Source organism: Stegodyphus dumicola, chromosome X1 (assembly GCF_044657685.1).
Source record: "Stegodyphus dumicola isolate Sdum_Otavi_A_Nest chromosome X1, ASM4465768v1".
NCBI classification, from domain to species: Eukaryota; Metazoa; Arthropoda; class Arachnida; order Araneae; family Eresidae; genus Stegodyphus; species Stegodyphus dumicola.
The window spans coordinates 174871898-174891758 of NC_140780.1; the positions used below are offsets into that span (position 1 = coordinate 174871898).

A 19861-nucleotide genomic window follows, 5' to 3' on the forward strand; every position below is an offset into this window, starting at 1 on the left:
ACTGTTTGCTTATGTTATGTTTATAGAAGGAAGCCAATTTGGGCATTGGTATGAAAAACAGTTTGTTTGCTACAAAGAAACCTACTTCTTATGTTAATTATTAAGCATTATTAAGTTAGATAATAACATAGTTAAGTTAGTTATTAAGATAGTTATTATGCATATTAGAAATAATAACAGCTATATCATTTATAAATGTTTATTTTAAATTCATTCGTTTCACATATTACGTCCTCTGGGAAATTTATAATCTCTCCCGCTGTAAAAGTTTATATTCAACAGATAAAAATTGGCATTTAATAATACTTATTCGTGACATTTTCAGCATACAATTTCTGAAATATTTTCGTATCTCGTAGCATAGAAAGCACTTCAACTATAGTTTTGTCCCTTGAGTTCTGCCTGAGAAAATAGTTTTCCAATTCAAAAAGTGTTTGCATTTTAAGGAAAAATTGCAACAATATTTTATTCTTTTCCTATCTCCCTCTTATGGAGTTTATATATTTTAAACAAATAGTTGAATATAAAAAGCTTGCTGGAGATTACTAAAACATCGCTTACTTCTTTTTCTCCATTATTTAGTTATTCGTAAACGAAAATGAGTATAATTAAATACTTTTTAACATTAAAATGTTTTTGCCATTCAGAAAAATTTGCTGTTTTTGATCGTTAATAATTATTATTTATTCGAAATGTAATAAAACAAAATCTTACTAATGGATAGATAAATGACAATAGGATTTATTCAGCATTAGATAAATGTGTTTTTATTTTTTTTTAATTATACAACAGATATTTTTCGGCTGTATGTTAGATGAAAAATAATGCATGGAAGGTGTTTAGTGTATTCTGGGAATAACATTAGATTTTTCAACTGTTGCACGTTCTTTTTATAAGTGAAACTGTCATTTATAATGAAAATAATCCTTCCTGAGTATTAGCGACTTTGATTACCGTATCGTTGGATTCAGGTTGAATCCTGGATAAGTTCTGGTTGTTTGTAAGGTTGTCTTTGGCCAATATATGGCATTTAAAATCCTGACGAGCGGAAATTTTCTTGAAAGGTTTGGGTGGTAAAGGAAGGACAGAAGAAATCGGATTCTTCCCAGGAGTGTTTTCCGTCAAAACTGAGACGGAGCTTCTGCTTTTTCATGGGTGTAATTTGTTCCCTCCCCGTGGTGCACCCTGTGCAAAGAATCTCTAGCAGCGGGTTTTGGCCATTGCGGACGAAAACTGCATGCCATCTCCATCTGGAATCGCAACAACATAATGTGAATGGACTAGCTGTAACATAATTCACAATTTATAAATAATGTTTCATGAATTATTTCGTAACCAAAGAGCCAAATTATTTTTCATTTTAAAAATTACTGTAGACATGTTTAAAATTTGTTATTAACAGGCATAATTTCGAATTTTATTTATTGTAGCCATCTATCTACTAACTTAATTTCATATTCAAACTTTGTGATATAATACGCATTAAAAATAAAATGTTAGCTACTTTTTTAGACTTCAAATGACAGTCATTTTGATATTTCAACTGTCATTTTTTTGAAAAATGGAGTAAATGTGATGAAAACCGTGTTTAAAATTCACATTAATCGCGAGAAATTATTTCATATGTTACCTTTGTAAGTTAAATGTTTATAAAATCAGAAATTTAATTCTGCGTAAAAAGCATAAGGATTCTTGATTGATGGATTTCTGTATAATTTATTTGTTCTAATAATTTTGTGTAGTCCTTTGAAAATTAAAAAAAAAAAAAAAATCACTTCAAAAGAAATTAAACTTTCTATTAATCAATTATTGTCAGAAATTTGATATTTATAAAAATTGTAATAGAAGTATTAGAAGGCAGGTAAGTTTTGATTTAAAAATATAATGGATATAACGAGGGTTTCAATCTCAAAATATTTTTTGTGTACGTAAAAATATCCTAGTGTCTTATTAATAAGAAACTACATTTCTAAATAAAGATAAAACATTTCATGTCATGAACTTGGCTGCAGCATAAAAGCTTCGTTCAGACGGGGGCGTAAAGGGCGTAAGTGGTTAAAGCCGAGCTTCGTTGCCAAGGCAACCAGTCTGTACAACGTCACAAAATCTGGTTTAGGGCTCGTGGCATAGGGTTCAAAGTTTTCAACTTTACGCCGAGTTTGGGATAAGCGTCAACCAATCAGAGCGAAGCTAAAACGAGCGGCGTTCTACAGAAGATTTCGCTGTCACAAAACAAGCAGAGCGAACGCGGAAAATCAATCGAGCAGGAGAACGGCGCCGGAAAGTTGTAGACATATTCACGGATGCATAAATTTAGCTTCTCTCATTAGCCACGGCTTACACCTTGTTCTCGCAAGTGTGAACGGAATTCCCGTATTTTATGCCCTTATGACTACGTCTCTATGCCCTTTACGCCGCCGTCTGAACACAGCCTAAGACGACACCCTAAGATAATTATATACACACGCTCATAATACTGAACTTTGAAATCAGAGATTTAGCCTTTCCAACTGCTCCTTCAAAGAGGAAACCTCAAATTATATTAAAAATCTATTTATCCATATTAACAGAAGGGATCCATTTCAGGTAATTCAGTCAACTTTCAGTAAGTAAAGGTAAAAATAAATTTAACTGTGTTAACAGTTGCCTATCAATTATTAATCGGTTATCCTTAGTTGAGAGCAGTTATGAAAATTTGCTTAATTTAATTATTTTTTCAGGTTTTGTCTGATTTACATTTATTTCATTTGGTGCTTGAGAAGGTGTGATTTTCAAAATTAATTTCTTCATCTAAAAGATTGTGTATTGTTACTTATTGCAATAGTATCCCAGTTAATGTTTATTACGCTTTTCTCGAAACCAGAAAGCTCAATCCTACCGTATCAGAAAAATCATTTTAAAAGATAGTAAATAATGATATAGGACTTGGAATAACTTAGGTGTTTTTTCTTTTGAAACTTTTATACATGGCATTAAATTTCAAAGGGTTAAACGACTATTTTTCCAACAACATTTTTTTTGAAAATTAAGAATCGAAATTCCTTGCGATCAAAAAAAAGTTTCCTATATAAGTTTGTTATAATGAATCTGCAAAAGAATTTCTCGAATATAATAAAATACGTTCATTAGTGGATTCTGTTCAGATCTTAACTGAGTTAATAAAGAAATTCTATAAAACTCAACAATATTTTACAATCAGTTTATTTCTTGCTTTTATTTATTCATAGATCTTCAAATTATGTCAGTAAATAAAGCTTTTTCTGTTAGTATATTTTTACAGAGTACAAGATTTGGCGCATATCCTCATTGACCATAATTTATTCAGATATACGATTTGACGCATGTATCCTGATGTATTAATGTATTCAGGCTATGTGTGCTATAATCGATAATAACGTCTAAACTATCAAATAAAAATTATTATCCAATTTGATAGTCAGAAATTGTTTAATAAATCAGTCAAAAGCAATCATTCTATTTATAATTCAAATAATTTAGTCGCGATTTTTCAATAGTTAAAAGTTACATTAAGAGCAATTTAAACTGAAATTGGGCGTTCGCCCTCATTAAACTCTATATTTGATACTAACGAGAATAATGAATCATTATTAATTTTAAATGCTTTATTGTTTCAGCATAAATGCATTATAAAGATTCTTTATAAGTGAAGTGCTTTCTTAAATTCAGGAAAACCATGTGTAGAGACATTAGGATTTTTGGAAGCCGGAGAGATGAAAAATTAGCAATCGCTAATAGCCGGGAATCGAACCACGAACCTCGGAAATACCGGCTCAATGTGCTGACCACTATACACCACGAAGGTACGCTAGGAAGGTGGGAGAAATACTTTATACACTTCCCCTTTTAAAGGGCGATTGGGGTTTTAGGGGACCCAGTCGCCAAATTCTGGGTGAGGAGAATCATCATCCAACACCCTTTTAATTCGCGCGCCACTGTAGAGACATTAGGATTTTTTTGGAAGCAGGACAGATGAAAAATGAGCAATCGCCTTGGCCGGGAATCGAACCACGGACCTCTGGAATACCGGCCCAGCGTGCAGAGCCACTGCACCACGAAGGCACGCTAGAAAGGCGGGAGAAATACCTTATATATGCTATATTCAATCAAAGCTAATGGTGGAGCATTAAGAAGGAAGTGGGTTTAGTATACTTGTTTTAAATAGATGATTTGGGATCTTCTGATTTCAGGTCCGCGCAGTGATATTTCGATCCCAGCTTTAAATTCTGGCAAAATGGTTGGCTGCAGACCCTTTTACCGGGGTCTACTCCATGTGTTATTTGAATATTGGCCAGATTTCTTTAACAAATTCACAGATAAATCATCTCTTACTTTAGGCATATAACCTTAATGTGATTTGCCATAACAAATAGGCCAAACCTATTTCTCATTTCTTTCAAATTTATTGCCGTGAGAATAATCGAAATAAAAAATAACAAATACAAATTAATTACACACTGATTACTCTGAGTAATATTTCAGAGTAATATATATTATGAGTAATATTCACTCTCTCTGAGTAATATTTCAGATATTAGGTTTACAAATACGTTGTATAAAAAATCATTAGTGAAAGTGTTTCAGAGAGATAGATCTAGGATTTCCAATGAAAACCTATCGGGAGGGCGTTGTAAGTATTTTTATGTCTAATAATCGTTTCTCTTATTATTTTTATCTTTACTCCCATTTTCATTTTCGTCTTTTCGTCGTCTCCCACAAGAATGCAAAGAAGTTAACGTGTATATAAGAAAAAAGTTCTTGATATTAAAGAAATGAGCTTTGAAATGTGTTTTGAAATGAGTGCTTAGAATAACCTAAATCAGCTTCAGGCTTTTGTTAGCCGTGTTTACTCGCATATTTAGAAGCCTGAGCTAAAGCTTATATTAAGGATTTGCCTAGTGAATTCTAAACCTTACTTACTTAAATTTTACTTGAAGATTTTATTTTAACTTAAATGCCACTAGTTGCGGTGAATGATCTTTTTGTACATGAGTTATATAATTGTAAAGTTGAATGTTATACTACACTGCTGGCCACCGTAAATGCAACACCCCGAAGGAAGCATGCAAATAACATGAAATTTACAACATGCATTAGCGGAGGTGAGATATGCAAATGATTAGAATTTCAGCGCAGACGCACATCACGCGCGCCTGTTGCGCCACTTCAAAGCTCTATTTAAGCCTTGGAGTTTTCGACGATTTCAAGTTCCACAATTGTGTTTCTTTTCAAAAAAAAAAAAAATCAATTATGCCTCGTAGTAAACAGCGATCATTGTTTGATCAAGTATCCGACAGAGGAAGGATAATGGCCTACCAAGAGTTTGGATTAACTTTCAGGCAAATCGGTAGTCGTGTTGGACGAAGCCAACAACTTGGTGAACTTGGTGGTTCTGAAGCCCCTGGAAAAGGTCATTTATTGGCCGGCCTCGGACTGGCATGTCCTGAGCGGTGTGGAACCGTAGCCGGAAGGCTTGGTTTCCCCCGGTTTGCTGGGTAACGGCCCACTGCGACGGGCTAGCCCATGCGACTGGTAGGAGCATTAGACGACCGGTGCTGCCTGGTGAATTCCAGGTGGTGCGCTGCTCCTCTGGAGGGTAATAGTGAAGGTTGAACCTCCACGACGTGCCCAAAGGGGAAGTAGACCTTTAGTGTGATTTAGTTCACGGAGCAGGGAAGCCTAAAATTTGTTGTTGTTGTTATCCCCGAGGTTTTGGAGCCAATTGTCCTTCCTTACCTTCAGGGCTTGCTTACAGCTATATTTCAACAGGATAATGCGCGACCACACGTGGCACGCATTGTCCAAGGGTTCTTCGTCAATCGCCAGATTGAATTGCTTCCTTGGCCGGCTCGCTCTCCGGATCTTTCGCCAATAGAAAACATGTGTTCCATGGTTGCTGAACGATTGACCCAGATTACATCCCAAGCTGCCACACCAGATCAACTTTGGCAACGTGTGGAAGCTGCTTGGTCTGCAGTACCCCAAGAACACATCCAAAGTCTCTTTGAATTAATGCCGAGGCGTGTGGCAGCGGTGATCTCCAACAATGGGCGGCTACTCTGGCTACTGATTCTGGAAGGAACCACACTTCACAGAAGTCTATAAATTTAATCATTTGATAGTTGGTCAACATGTTATCTACTAAATAAATTTCGTTGTGATATGTCTTTCTTGGTGTTGCAATTTGGGTGGCCAGCAGTGTAAAAAGGTTTGGTTTTAAATTTTCAAGCGAATTATAGTTATTTCGCTTTAAGGCTAATTCACCTGACTGTCAACCCGAAACCGTATTTTATTTTTGTAAGTCAGACTTCCGTTCAAATCATGGATTTTCTCTCTATACAACTTATATTTACTCTCTAATTAAAAGATAATGGAATAGAGAAACGAAAAAACATTAGAGAATTGAAACTGTAACTAAATTCGGCGAATAAGTATTTGAGCGAAAATAGGTTTTGCTAAGTATATGTACACTGATCACTCCCCGTTCGCGTCATTTAACCAGAATTTTTATCACATCATCAATCAATGAACAGCTTTCCGAATAATTAGCCTTTTTAGGTTTATTCTTTTGCTCAACGAAACTCAAGACAATGTGAAATAGAAAGACAGATCATAAATTTTTGCATTCGCAATATTATAATGAAATAAATTTATATCATTTCTACCATCTGTTTAATGGTTTCGTGTTTCTTGATTTATTGTAGTATCCACATATATCCACATGTTTATGTTCAATGAAACCCGGATTACAGCTAAAAGAATATTGTTTAAGCATGAGTTACACTGTACCTCGAATAACATTCAACGAAACCTTCAAAGTACCCTTCAACGTTTACCTTCAACGAAATCAAAACCATGGAGTGTTTTATAAACCGAAAACTAAGTAGGTCCAAAATCTGTTATGTAAAATATATATTCAAAATATTTTGATTTTCTGTTTCCAGTTACTGAGCTAGGGAGTGTACACGCATTTATATGGAATTACATATTATTAACTGCTCTTTTCTATGAAACCATCAGTATCGATTATTTTTGCAGTATTTAGATTTATTTACTTATAAAAGTGTAGCCAAAATAAATTTTAAAACTTCCAGCTCACAGAAGACGACAGAATAAAGTTGTTTCTCTCTTCCTCTAAATTGTAAAATTTCAAAGTGTGTCGAAATTACTGTAGACAAGAAAAAACTAGGAAGGAAGAAAAAAAAGGAGAAAAATATAACTGTTTCATTAAATGTTATGGTAGAACAATGTTTATATCACTTACATTCAATCTTATTTAATTCCCACTTTGGATTAGAAAAAATCCTTACGATGGTGAAATGGTTTCATTTTTACGAAGGCATAAATAAGTAGAATAACAATAAGGTTATATGTAAAATTTGGACAGATTTCACGGTTATGACCGTTCTCATTTCTGTAAATGACAGGTTATATTGAAGCTCTCTCTCTATTGCCGCCATAAACTGAATATATATAGTACTGCTTTCCTATTACCTGTAAAACGATAATGGAAATTTTGTACTATATTTCATACTGACTTTTATTGAGCAATAATTTAAGAATTATTCTCACTTCGTGCGATCGTCCCAATCTACCAGCAATGATAATGTTTATTCGTTGTCAATATATTATTCCTCGAAACTGAGTTGATTACTTTTATTGCTAAACTCCTTTTAACGAAATCGAAAGCAAAAGATAATAATAAATAAAAGTATTCGTTTTTCCTACTTAAATTTTTGAATGTCTTGAAACCCCGAGGTTATATTTTTCTCCTTTTTTATTTCAAATTGAGAAATTGTCTCTCCACTTTCAAGATAGAAATCTCAAACTTTTCAGGAAGATTCTTTTCTCCAAAATCGTATTTGAGAGAAAACAAAGATGGGTGGATCACATAGCCCCGAAGGGATAAGCAATATTTCCAATCCCACAACTGACCAAAACCAAATACAGAAATCTGAAAATAGAAACGGATTTTTCTTCTTTTCTCTATAGGAAAAGGGAAATTGAAGAGCAATGACGCCTGAATCTTGAATGTCTGAATGTACAAATGGCTACGATTTGTTGTTGCGGTTCTTTACATCATTTCTCAAAACCGAAATCCAAAAATAAAAATATTTTAAGTCAACTAAAATTCCGACCCTTTCAAAGACTACAAGACAATATCTGAATTTGTTCTGCTGCATGCAGTAAAAGAAATTTTTCACTGAAGGTTTTCGTAACATGTATTTATGTTACATAACCAGAATAAATTAATATTTTTCAAAGAAGTATTCTTTGACAAAGTATACTATTGCCTAGTATTTGAAAGTGACCTTTTTCAAAAAGGAATTCATTTTTAAAGTTCCACTGACTTTAAGAGCTTTATATGTACCATACAAAATCTCATGATAGATGTACATATTTTTCTATTGCGTAAGTAATGATATCTGTCCTTGTGAAATGGCTTACAAATAATGAGCAAACTGTCGTATTCCTTCTAACAGTGTAGTAGTTTTGGGTAGATAACATTTTCAGTTATAAATATCAATGGTTCTCTAAAAGCTATCTTTCAATTTAAATCGTACACTGAAATTTCCGTCGAAGATAGTAAAATCTTCAAAACTGTTTTGGACAGTCGTTACAGAACTATTGAAATCATTGTGATTTAATGAACACTAAGCCTTGTTTTTTATATCGAGAAGGCAAGCCTGTTCAATGATATAATTAATTCCTGCTAGAGTTCTGAAGTCATTCTGGAATGGATTCTGCAAACTTTAGTACAACGCGACTAAAAGCTAAACAAAGCTGCAGAAGCAAAAAATTAAAAAAGAATATTTATTTAACTACAGCTTTCTTAATGTAAACAAGCCTCCTTGATTACGATTTCAAAACGCATTTCAATTTTAATTGAACGAATTTTAATTTAAACAAACACAATTTTAATTTTCAAAAATCAGTTTCGAACAATCTAGCTTAATTGAAAATGATTAATTAATTTTCAATTAAGCTAGACTGTTTGAAACTCATTCGTTATGAGAGGAAAATAGTGTAAAATATGAAGTATGGCAAAGCAACTCGAGGGCTGTTTGCATATGGGGTGTTGTCCGACTTGTTTTCATTCCCATTGATATTTCTCTTCCTCAGCTACTGTCAAGTTCCCCTTCAAAACCTTGCAATGAAAGTTTCAACTACTTCTGCATTCAGCTTTATCTACAAATATTGCACGGAAATACCTAAAGAAATCGATTCTTTGAATTGAATGCAGTTCTGAATTATAAGAATGGATTATTATGTAAGAAGTATGTAGGGTTTATATTTATTTTAACTAACATTTATTTTAAGTTAAGCTATCTTTCCTGTCAAGCCTTTACTTTCCCCTGGAATTGCCAATGCCAGAGTATATAAATTTTAGTAGAACGCGCAGAGTATTCAAATTTTCAGCAGAAGTAATTTGAGTTAAATAGAAGGGAAGCGAGTTTGTAAGTGTGCTTTCTTGATTCACGAGCGTGAAAGTTGCTAGGTAGAAATTTAAGAACCGCGCGTTTCAGCCTGTGTACCTACTTCGGCAGTTAGTTGAATCTTTCAACTTCTTATTCAGAAAGTTTGCTGAAATCTCAGCTGTATCTTAGAACGCGGTTACGTTAGTCACGTTTATAGAGCCTCGTAGGTAGTGACTTGTTATTTATTCATTTTTAGTTGTACTTTCTTATTTTTATTTAACCGCCGGGTTGGCGTAGTTTGTGAGCGTTAAGTGAACCCATCTGTAACTTCTAAAGTGGAATAAAAAGGGAGTTAAACCTTCTTAAGAGTTTGTGTAATTTCCAGTTCATAGCAGTCACTACTACTGTTGCGGGCAAGTTGGGGCCACGCAACACCACAGTGGCGCCCGAACACTTTTCGAACTGAAATGTCCGAAAACTGGATGGAAGCTCCTGTACAAGTCCAACAACAAGAAATGGAGAACCAATTAGAAGGATTTGGATACGTGGTCAAGACGATGAGAGCATCAATCAAGCCAAACGTCAATTTCGACGGAAAAAATTCGGTGGCGATATTCTTAGAAGGTCTCGAAAATCATTTCCAGCTATACCCTGTGCCTGAAAGACAAAAAGTCGCCATTGCCATGTCTGCACTAAGAGGACAGGCCTCACTATGGTGGAAGAATATAGGCAAATTTTTATTAGGGGAATTCGGAGGACAAACATATACCTTTGAAAATTTCAAAAGATCATTATTAAAGGCCTTCCCCATAGTGAAAGACCGAGCAAAGCTAGAAGCCGAACTGTATAGTTTTTATCAACGTAATATAGAAGATTTGACGGACTTTATTCTGCGAAAAATTAAACTGACAGATATGCTGTATGGAAAGATTATTGAAATAATCTTACCAAGATTGCTACCTGCTCTTCAAGATTACTTCGAAATTCGAAACCCAAGCACCTTGCAGGAACTCTTCGAGTTGGTGGTTTCAAAATCGCAGAATAGCGGAAATACAGCTAGAGGGGCATCGTATTCTCAAGGTCTCCGAAGGCAATCTTCAAATGAGCAGACCAGAAATGCAAACCGCTCTTATGGGGGAAAGAGCTATCAAGCTAACTCATCGAAGCTCGAAGGTCAAGGCCCAAAAAGGAAATTTGAAAAAAACCGTCCGCGTACCCAGAAGGCAGAAGTTGAAAGGAAAGCTTTAAACGAGTAGAGGGGCCTGTAAAAGCGAGGGTCCAGACCACGGAAGTTTCGAAAAAACCCTCAAGAAGTTACCTAAATACGGTCGTGGTAAAGAACTCACAATTACCGATTATACAAGTCCTGGTTGGCGATGTACCAGTAGAAGCCCTCATCGATACAGGGGTAGAAGGTAATTTTATGAGTGATATATTATTTTAGAATTTTAATAGCTTACGATTATTTAAAAATAAAAACACAGAAATCATAGCAGCGCAAGGACAAACTTGTCAATGTATTGGGAAATTATCATTACAAATACAGGTAAAAAATGAAAGCCTTAAAGTATTAATTTTTGTGGTAAAAAATTTGCAATTTCCACTTATTTTAGGCATGGAGTTTTTAAAGGCCACGAAGGCCAAAATGAATTTTCAGGAAAATTCTATTACGCTGGAAATGGATCGGAGGGTGCTGGAGCCAGTGGAACAACCGCAAGCCGACCTTAGCCATTTGAATGACCATGAAAGCCAAGTCATCCAGCAAGTGGTGAGTACTTTTTTGAACTTGTTTTCAGAACGGCCTGGTAATTGTCAAATTTTTACGCATGATATACAGTTAACTGCCGACAAACCCTGTAGGACTAAACCTTACCGCTATGATAAACAAAAAGAGCAAATTATCGAAGAACACATTCAGGAAATGTTGAAGAACCAGATAATAACGCCCATAAACAGTGAGTACGCGAGTTCAGTCGTACTATGTAGGAAAAAGAATGAGTTCCCTCCCTCGGATAAAAGGGCTTGGAGGTTTTCTATCGATTACAGAAAGCTTAATTGTGTTACTAAGTTCCCAGTTTAACCTTTGCCGGTTATAGAGGAAATTATTAGAAAGATTAAGTCTACGAGATACATGACTACGTTGGACTTAACGTCTGGGCTACTATCAAATAGCTATGAGACCCGAAGACATGCATAAAACCGCGTTTATCACAAAATCGGGCACTTATGCATTTTTACGCATGCCCTTTGGGTTGTGTGGGGCCCCGTCAACATTCCAGAGAGCTATGGACACTGTTCTAAAGCCTGTCCTAGGAAAATCGACTTTAATCTATCTAGATGATATAATTATAACGAGTAGTACGTTGGAACAACATATTAGAGATTTAGAAGAGGTTTTTAAATTATTAAAAGAGGCCGGTCTTACAATTAACGCATCAAAATGCAAGTTCGCGACTAAAGAACTTAAATATCTGGGTTATAAAATTTCGCAAAAGGGTATAGAAACTCAGGATTCAAAAATAAAAGCCATCAAGAATTTCCCCACCTCCCAACACCGCCAAGAAACTTTCTTCTTTCCTTGGGTTATGTTCTTATTATCGGTCGTTCATAAAAGATTTTGCGAACATCGTTGAACCCTTGTTAGTAATTAAAAGAAAGAAAAGTAAATTTACGTGGACAGCAGAAGCAAATACGGCATTTGAAAGGTTAAAAGAAGCGCTCATCAATGCCCCTGTTTTGAAATTCCCGGAGGGGGACGAAAACCTGAAAATTGCAGCAAATGCGTCGGACTATGCTGTGGGTGCGGTTCTTATGCAAAATAGCCATCCTCTCTCTGGCATTTTTTAGTAAAACGTTGAATAACACACAAAGGAATTATACAGCTACAGAGAGAGAAACATTAGCCGTATTAATGGCTGTACACAAATTTCGAGTTTATTTCGGCAAAGCGCCAGTAACAGTCTTTTCGGATCATGCGGCTGTTGGTAGACTTTACTCGGGAAAAACCTAACGCCCAGGTTAATAAGATGGACTTTAAAACTTCAAGACTATAACCTAGTAATTAAATATAAATCGGGTAAGGAAAACAATGTTCATGACGCACTATCTCGTATAAAACTGGACAATGAAGGCCATGAACTCAAATGCGCTGTGTTGACTTCAAAAATTTTAGATTCTAGAGAAACAATTATTGCTCAATTGAAAGCTGATCCTGAATTTGGAAGTATCTATGCGTATTTGAAAGACCCCGAAAGCTTTGAACACACAGACATCGATTCAATAAGAAGTAGAGCAGAAAACTGTGAAATAATAGATAATTTATTATTTTATATGAAAACAACAAACGAAAATTTCGAATATAAACTAGTCATCCCAGCCTCGCTTCGATTAAGCATTTTGAAGGAATTACACGACGCGAAAACAGCGAGTCATTTAGGGGTCAGAAAGACTTTAAAAAGGGCACGCGATGCGGTATATTTCCCGCAATTATACAAAATAGTAACGGCGTATGTCAGGTCCTGCAATCAATGTCAGTTAATAAATGATATTAATTACAGCCCGGCCGGGTACTTAAATAGCATTCGCGCTACATTTCCGAATGAAATTTTAGGCATAGATCTCCTTGGTCCCTTCCCCCAGAGCGAGTTAAATAAAAATCGTTTTCTTTTAGTAATAGTAGATCATTTTTCAAAATGGACAGAAATTGTTCCACTTAAACGCGCGTCAGCCAAAACAGTCGCAGATGCATTTATACACAGATTCATTAGGAGATTATAAAAATTCTGTTGTCATTCCCTTCTTTCCATCAATTAGCTATAAAGTTGCACATATTTTGCAGAAATTTAACTTTCGGGTTGTTTACTCTCCCATCAATAAAATTCCAACTTCTATACTCAAGGACCCCATTCCGGATATGAATTCCTGGGGTATTTATAGGATTCCTTGCCAGTGCGGTTTAATTTACATTGGCCAAACTAAGAGAGCCTTGAAATTTCGCGTCAAAGAACATGAGGCATATGTTAGAAAAAAGGAAACACAGAAGTCTTCTGTTGCTCAACATTGTTGGTACGAAAATCACACTTTCAAATTTCCTGCTGCCAAAATTATTCAAAAAACATCTTCCATTGGAGAACTGGATTTTCTAGAGGCATTTCACATTCATAAAAATCTTTCTGTTCTAGTTAACGATCCTAATTCCAATCCAAATTTGCCTTCGGCTTTTAGAGAAATTATGTTTTAGTTCTGGTTTCGCCAACAGATGGCGCCACTTGCTTATTCTTGTCCAGGCTTTCTTATCTTATCTAATCATTATTTCCTATCTTGTTCATTTGTGGTTTTGCAGCTGAAGATGATGGTTCGGTAAAACCATCGAAACTAGTCCTGTGAAAATTTTGTGAATATAACGCTGATTTTTGTTGTTTGACTTCTGAATTAGTAATTCTGTTATGTTAAAGCCAAAATTTGGCCGAAAGTAAAATAACTTAGTATTCTTGCATTAATGAGAAATTTAGTTTCAGTGCCGCCAGCTTGGCGAAGAAAGCGTGAAGTAAAAATTTTATTTTTATCTTATTCATTGTATGGTAAATTGTAAAAATCATATGTATTAGAATTTTGGGTACTTACGTATTATCGCAACCAGGTTGGCGCGATTTGTAAGTTTGAGTAAAAAAGTATGAATAGAAAGAAAATGTACATTTATTAATTACAGATAATTTTTAATACAGTTTTTTATATTATTTTGTTTTAAAATATAAAATAGCAATTAAACCCTTCCGGTTTCGAATTTGAATAAGTTGCAGAATTATTTTTTCGGCGGAAATGTTTTGGCCATTGCTTTTAACACTGATTGAAAACCGTCTTCGCCATTAACAGCTTGATCTTGGCACCATATAAATTCGATAAGGTATGAGTCAAGATGATGACGGGCTGTTCCTCTCTGTTTTTTGTTGCGCCATTTGGCTGAGCCCCACATACTCTCTACATGTTGTGTGTGAACGCCCGTGTTGGGATCCACAAAGTTATATTTGTGATTAACAGTTCCATGCAGAAATCCAGCATTTTCGAACTCGCTTGTATTGTATCCTTTCCAGCAATCCGAATAAATGATGCTTCCTTCATTGATATTTTCGCAAATTTTTTCCATGAGGATTACGGCGCTTCTGTTAGGTACAGTAACCAAAAAAGGCTCTTTCTTTTCTCGGCAAATTCCGCCGAAAACCCATTGCTGTGGTAGTACACGCCTAGTGTTATTTTTTCTTTTTACAAATAAATTCTTTTTACAAAACTACGTATAACACGTAGGGTTGCCGTAAGTAGGGTCGCCAAATTTTGCGATTTATGCGAATTTTGGCCTGGTTGCGTTAATACGCAAGTACTGAATTTTTAAATATACGTAAATACTTGAAAATTATGTAAAAGTAGAATTTAGTCTAGAAGCATAAAATTTTAGATGCTAAAAGTAAATACTCGAAAGAAATGAATTCAAATTTAAGTATTAAACTGTAGATAAAATCATGCTTTAGAGCGAAAGCCTGCATGTCTAAAGATGAATGAGGGGGAATTAGAATGAATGTGTTTTGTAGGGTTCTCCACCTACACTTGAATTTTAAGAATGTTAAACATAGCTCATTGAGTTTCAATATGTCGATTAAGGTGTGTCTATTTGGTTGTTGGAATTCTAACAAATCATTGTGGTTAGGGGAAGTGTTGTAATACTAAAACACGAATATTCCCGTTTGACACCACACATGGTGGAGAACCAGGGTAAAGTTAAATTCATGTTTGAATACTTGAATGAATGGGAATTAAGCAGTAATTAAGGAAAATAAAACGATCAAAAACAAAAACTTTATTCAGTGTTAAGAAAGTAAATCATAATGTATTTAGAAGATACTGATACTTATTCCTTCCAGATGCTGGAAGGAAGAGAAAAGTTTGATTGCTGAAGACCAGGAAAGGTTCCTGTAGGAAGAGATGGTAAAATGATGTATCTACAGAAATTTATTCTAATTTTTGAGAAAAAAAGTTTGTTTTATGTAAACGAGGCTCTTCAGTTTTAGTTCAGAATGTGGAAACTTTTCAACAGGTCGTTTCTAGGACCTACTTCCAAGTTTACCAAATTCTGGCAGCGGCAAATGTAGGGTTTATATTTATTTTAACTAACATTTATTTTAAGTTAAGCTATCTTTCCTGTAAAGCCTTTACCTTTCCCTGGAATTGCCAATACCAGAGTATGTAAATTTTAGTAGAACGCGCAGAGTATTCAAATTTTCAGCAGAAGTAATTTGAGTTAAATAGAAGGGAAGCGAGTTTGTAAGTGTGCTTTCTTGATTCACGAGCGTGAAGGTTGCTAGGTAGAAATTTAAGAACCGCGCGTTTCGGCCTGTGTGCCTACTTCGGCAGTTAGTTGAATCTTTCAACTTCTTATTCAGAAAGTTTGCTGAAATCTCAGCTGTATCTTAGAACGCGGTTAAGTTAGTCACGTTTATAGAGCCTCGTAGGTAGTGACTTGTTATTTATTCATTTTTAGTTTTAATTTCTTATTCTTATTTAACCGCCGGGTCGGCGTAGTTTGTGAGCGTCAAGTGAACGCATCTGTAACTTCTAAAGTGGAATAAAAAGGGAGTTAAACCCTTCTTAAGAGTTTGCGTAATTTCCAGTTCATAGCAGTCACTACTACTGTTGCGGGCAAGTTGGGGCCACGCAACACCACAAGCATAACAAATATGCCTCAAATCCAAGTTTCTTTTTAAGTAGGAGAATATAATGGCTCATACTTTTTACCTCAATGAATTAGTGTTATAAATATTGAAAACAATTTTATAGTTGAAATACTGTATTATCTGAATGCTAAATGTGGGAGAAATATTCTTTATTAAAATAGGTTTCAAACTTTCCATCTCTAAAGACCATTTTCAAATTACAAACACTTTCACTACTTTGCATTTAATTTTATGCTGAAGCAAACATAACATGTAAATATTTAAATACAATTAGCTAGACTGCCAGTAAATTCTTAACAACAAGTTAATAATGCTAAAAAATACAATGCTGATATAATTTTGGTTAACAACATATTAGTCACATGCTTAACTACTAAATTATATAAATCTGTAAATATCAAAAGTGAGACAGCACAGCACGACTGGCGAAAGAAGGCGAAGCAAGAAGATGAGATAGAAAGTGAGTGTGAGCCTCTTTTAAAAAGAGAGTTAACGTCAAAAAATGACGATGAGGAAAACGCATTAATACCTCCGTAATCACACTTCATCTGTTAGAACGTCATCTGTAAATATCATCAAAATACATCAGTGTACATTAAAAATCGTTCAATTAAATAATTTAGCAAAGTAGCTTCATCTTGGCTGTGTACAACTCCCTAGAAATCTGATTACATGGGCGCTTTGGCCAGTTGTCAATACAGTTCTCAACCAGTTCTTTTCACGTCCAGTTTTTTTTTTTTTTTTTTTTTCCATTTGAACTACTTTTTTATAAACAATTCCAGTGTTGATTAGTGCTGTTAAACTAGAAACTGATCATATTATTTGTTCATAATAATGTTTCAAATTCAGCTTTGTGACTTGCATATAGTTGCTCTGAAAAATGAAAGGTTAATTCCTAGAAGAAAATAACGTGACAATGAATTGTTAATGAACAAATATATCTCTCTCTATTATATAAAAATTCAAAATAAAAGTAATTAAAAGTAAATTAAATTTTTGTGATTAAACATTTTTCCAGCAGATTTTTTATGTTTTTAAGCAAGGAGGTCTTCAAAGTACTAAATTTAAATACTCATTAAAATTCTGACTAAAAATATTTTTCATTCATGGTTTTAAATTGAATTTATAATCCTCGGAGATCGTATATGGAAAGTTTTCTTATTATATATATATATATAATAATTTATTTACTAAATAATATTGATTATATTATCTCTTAAGATTAATTATAGTAGAATTATCTGAAAAGAATGAATCCATATTTAGTAAGTTCTATTTCGAAAGATGTTTTGAAGCAAATTGAATGTAAATTGTTAAAATTCTTTAACGGGGACTTGAACTAAATCATGAATAACAAAATTTCAATTGCAAAAGGAAATTGAAAGCAAGTAATTAAATTAAATGCAAGTAATCATTACCATTGATCGAAAATTAGTTGACTTTTCAAGAGGAACAAACCAACTCCCGTTCAATGAACAATAATTAAGAAATAAATGCGAAGGTGGTTCGTTCTTTACTCGGGCAATAAGGCGATGCCAAACCGGCAATTAAAGCTAGGCCAAACATTTCCGTGAATCGAAGGTATTAAAAACCAATGTAGAGAACCAAAGAACTCATTCCGATTAAGCATCTTAGCTAATTCAATTTTGAGTGAAAGCAATTTCTGCAGTAAAATTGATAACGCTCGAGTAACTGTCCCCCTTTAGCGTTATTGTTCATTGAACGGGAGTTAGTTTGTTTCCCTTGAAAAGTCAACTAATTTCCGATCAATGGCAATGATTACTTGCATTTAATTTAATTACTTGCTTTCAATTTCCTTTTGCAATTGAAATTTTGTTATTCATGATTTAATTAAAGTCCCCGTTAAACGTTTTTAACAATTTACATTTACGTTCCAACGGCGATAGGCCGTATAATTTGAAGTGAAATTTATAAACGAAACCAGCTGTATTCGTAAAACAATGCTCCAGTGAACGGCATAGAACGCTGGACAGCGTGTTCAGTTGTGCCCTCAAGCAGGGATAGGTGTGGTGTGTAGTGGTGTATTTAATTATGGCAAAGCACACTAGGGCTATCTGCCTAAGGAGAGGGATGCCTACGTGGAAGACTTTCTAAGGGAAACTGGCTCGTATACACGTTACACATGGGGAAAACCACGAAAACACCCATGCAGAGAGCCCGTTCGCGGGATTCGAACGTCGGACCGAACTACCAATGTTCAGTGATTTTACCGCTCGGCCGCTGGTGGGCAGCAGGGATAGGAAATTTTGTACATTTGCTTATCTTAGTAATTCTGCCTTCATCCCCTACATTTGGTATATTATTTATTAGTTTTATTCTTGATTATTTAAAAATATAGCAAAATTATCAGTCTTTTGTGAATTACTCTGCGTGAGAATAAGCATCTGAATATATGCTCGTAATTTTATCTAAAGAACAGTTTTACAGTTATCACAAATCAATCACTATTAAATCGAAATTTACTTATACTTTATTTTTAAATCATTCAGAAGGAAATGCTTTCTCCCCCAAAACTTGCCAGACGTCCACGAATGACTTCTGAAACCCACGCAATAGAAAAATAAGTGAGCAGTGACCATTTAGAGCTGGGGCGGTCGCAAAGTCCATCCATCATGACTGGCTAATGTCTTATCGCATTTACTGCAGGCACATTTAACTCGCGAAAATAATATTTGCGTGTAGTGTGGCCTAAGCTATGCACTTGATTTACTTCTCCGAACGAGTTACCTCGCATCTCAGAGATCGGGAAACACAATCAACTTAATGCAAGCGGGTCCTTACGCCCGACAAAACCCGCATGTCACTACGAAATCATCGCACAACTAATATGGTAGATCCTACTCCTCCCCCTGATCACGTGGCCGCGAGTTGGTGCTCGGGAAGAATGGTTCAAGTTTCATTGCCGGAAAGATGGAAACATTATGATTTGAAAGGTGTCCTGTTTCGGATCTCAGACAATATTGCAATCAGCAGATAAGGTTGTTGTCATGGTGACATAAATTTCCTTAATACATAATTGTGATGTGTTAGCATTTTTCGTGTCATTTAAGTATTATTATCATAACTCTTATCTTCGCAACAATTATTATGAAAAGTTGTAGCAATGATATTATTTCGACATAATGTATTATTGAAAATTGTATGATTTTGATATTTCATATACAGTGCTTCCTTTTCCAGGTAGGACGTTTGATTTATAAAATAATATCCTTAAACCATGCAGGGACGACGCTAAAATCAGTGCTGCCGCACCGGGAGGCAGAATTTTAAGTATTATGTTTCACTACGTTAAGGTCATGTTTCACTACGTTAAATTTAATATTAAAAATGAAATTCAATGGCATAACCAGGAATTATCTAGTTACCATACCTTTTTCTTTTGAAGAGAAAAGCCGCCTTTTCTTTTAGAAAAAGGCACTCATTTCTTTTATTACTGCGCATCAATTTTTTGAAACTATCGTAGTTTTACCAATGTTATAAATGAAAACTGAGATTTATATCGTGATCAAAATTAGTGTAATTTATCGTAGTTTAATTTATCTTCTTTAATCTGATGTTTAAATTTTAAGCAGAATGTAATGAAATGTATTGTAAAAAATGTGTTTTTGAAAGTTAAGTTTGCATAACAGCAAGATAAGTTTTTCCGAATTTTTAAAGGATTGGACTCAGTTGTATAATTTT

The 19861-nt window shown here is 34.6% G+C and overlaps 1 protein-coding gene across 5 annotated transcripts in view; it reads left to right on the forward strand.

The window, feature by feature from the left end:
• LOC146993359 (CUGBP Elav-like family member 2) overlaps positions 1-19861 on the forward strand; it is a 1246960-nt gene that overhangs the window by 905881 nt on the left and 321218 nt on the right. The gene's annotated exons all lie outside the window — the stretch shown is intronic.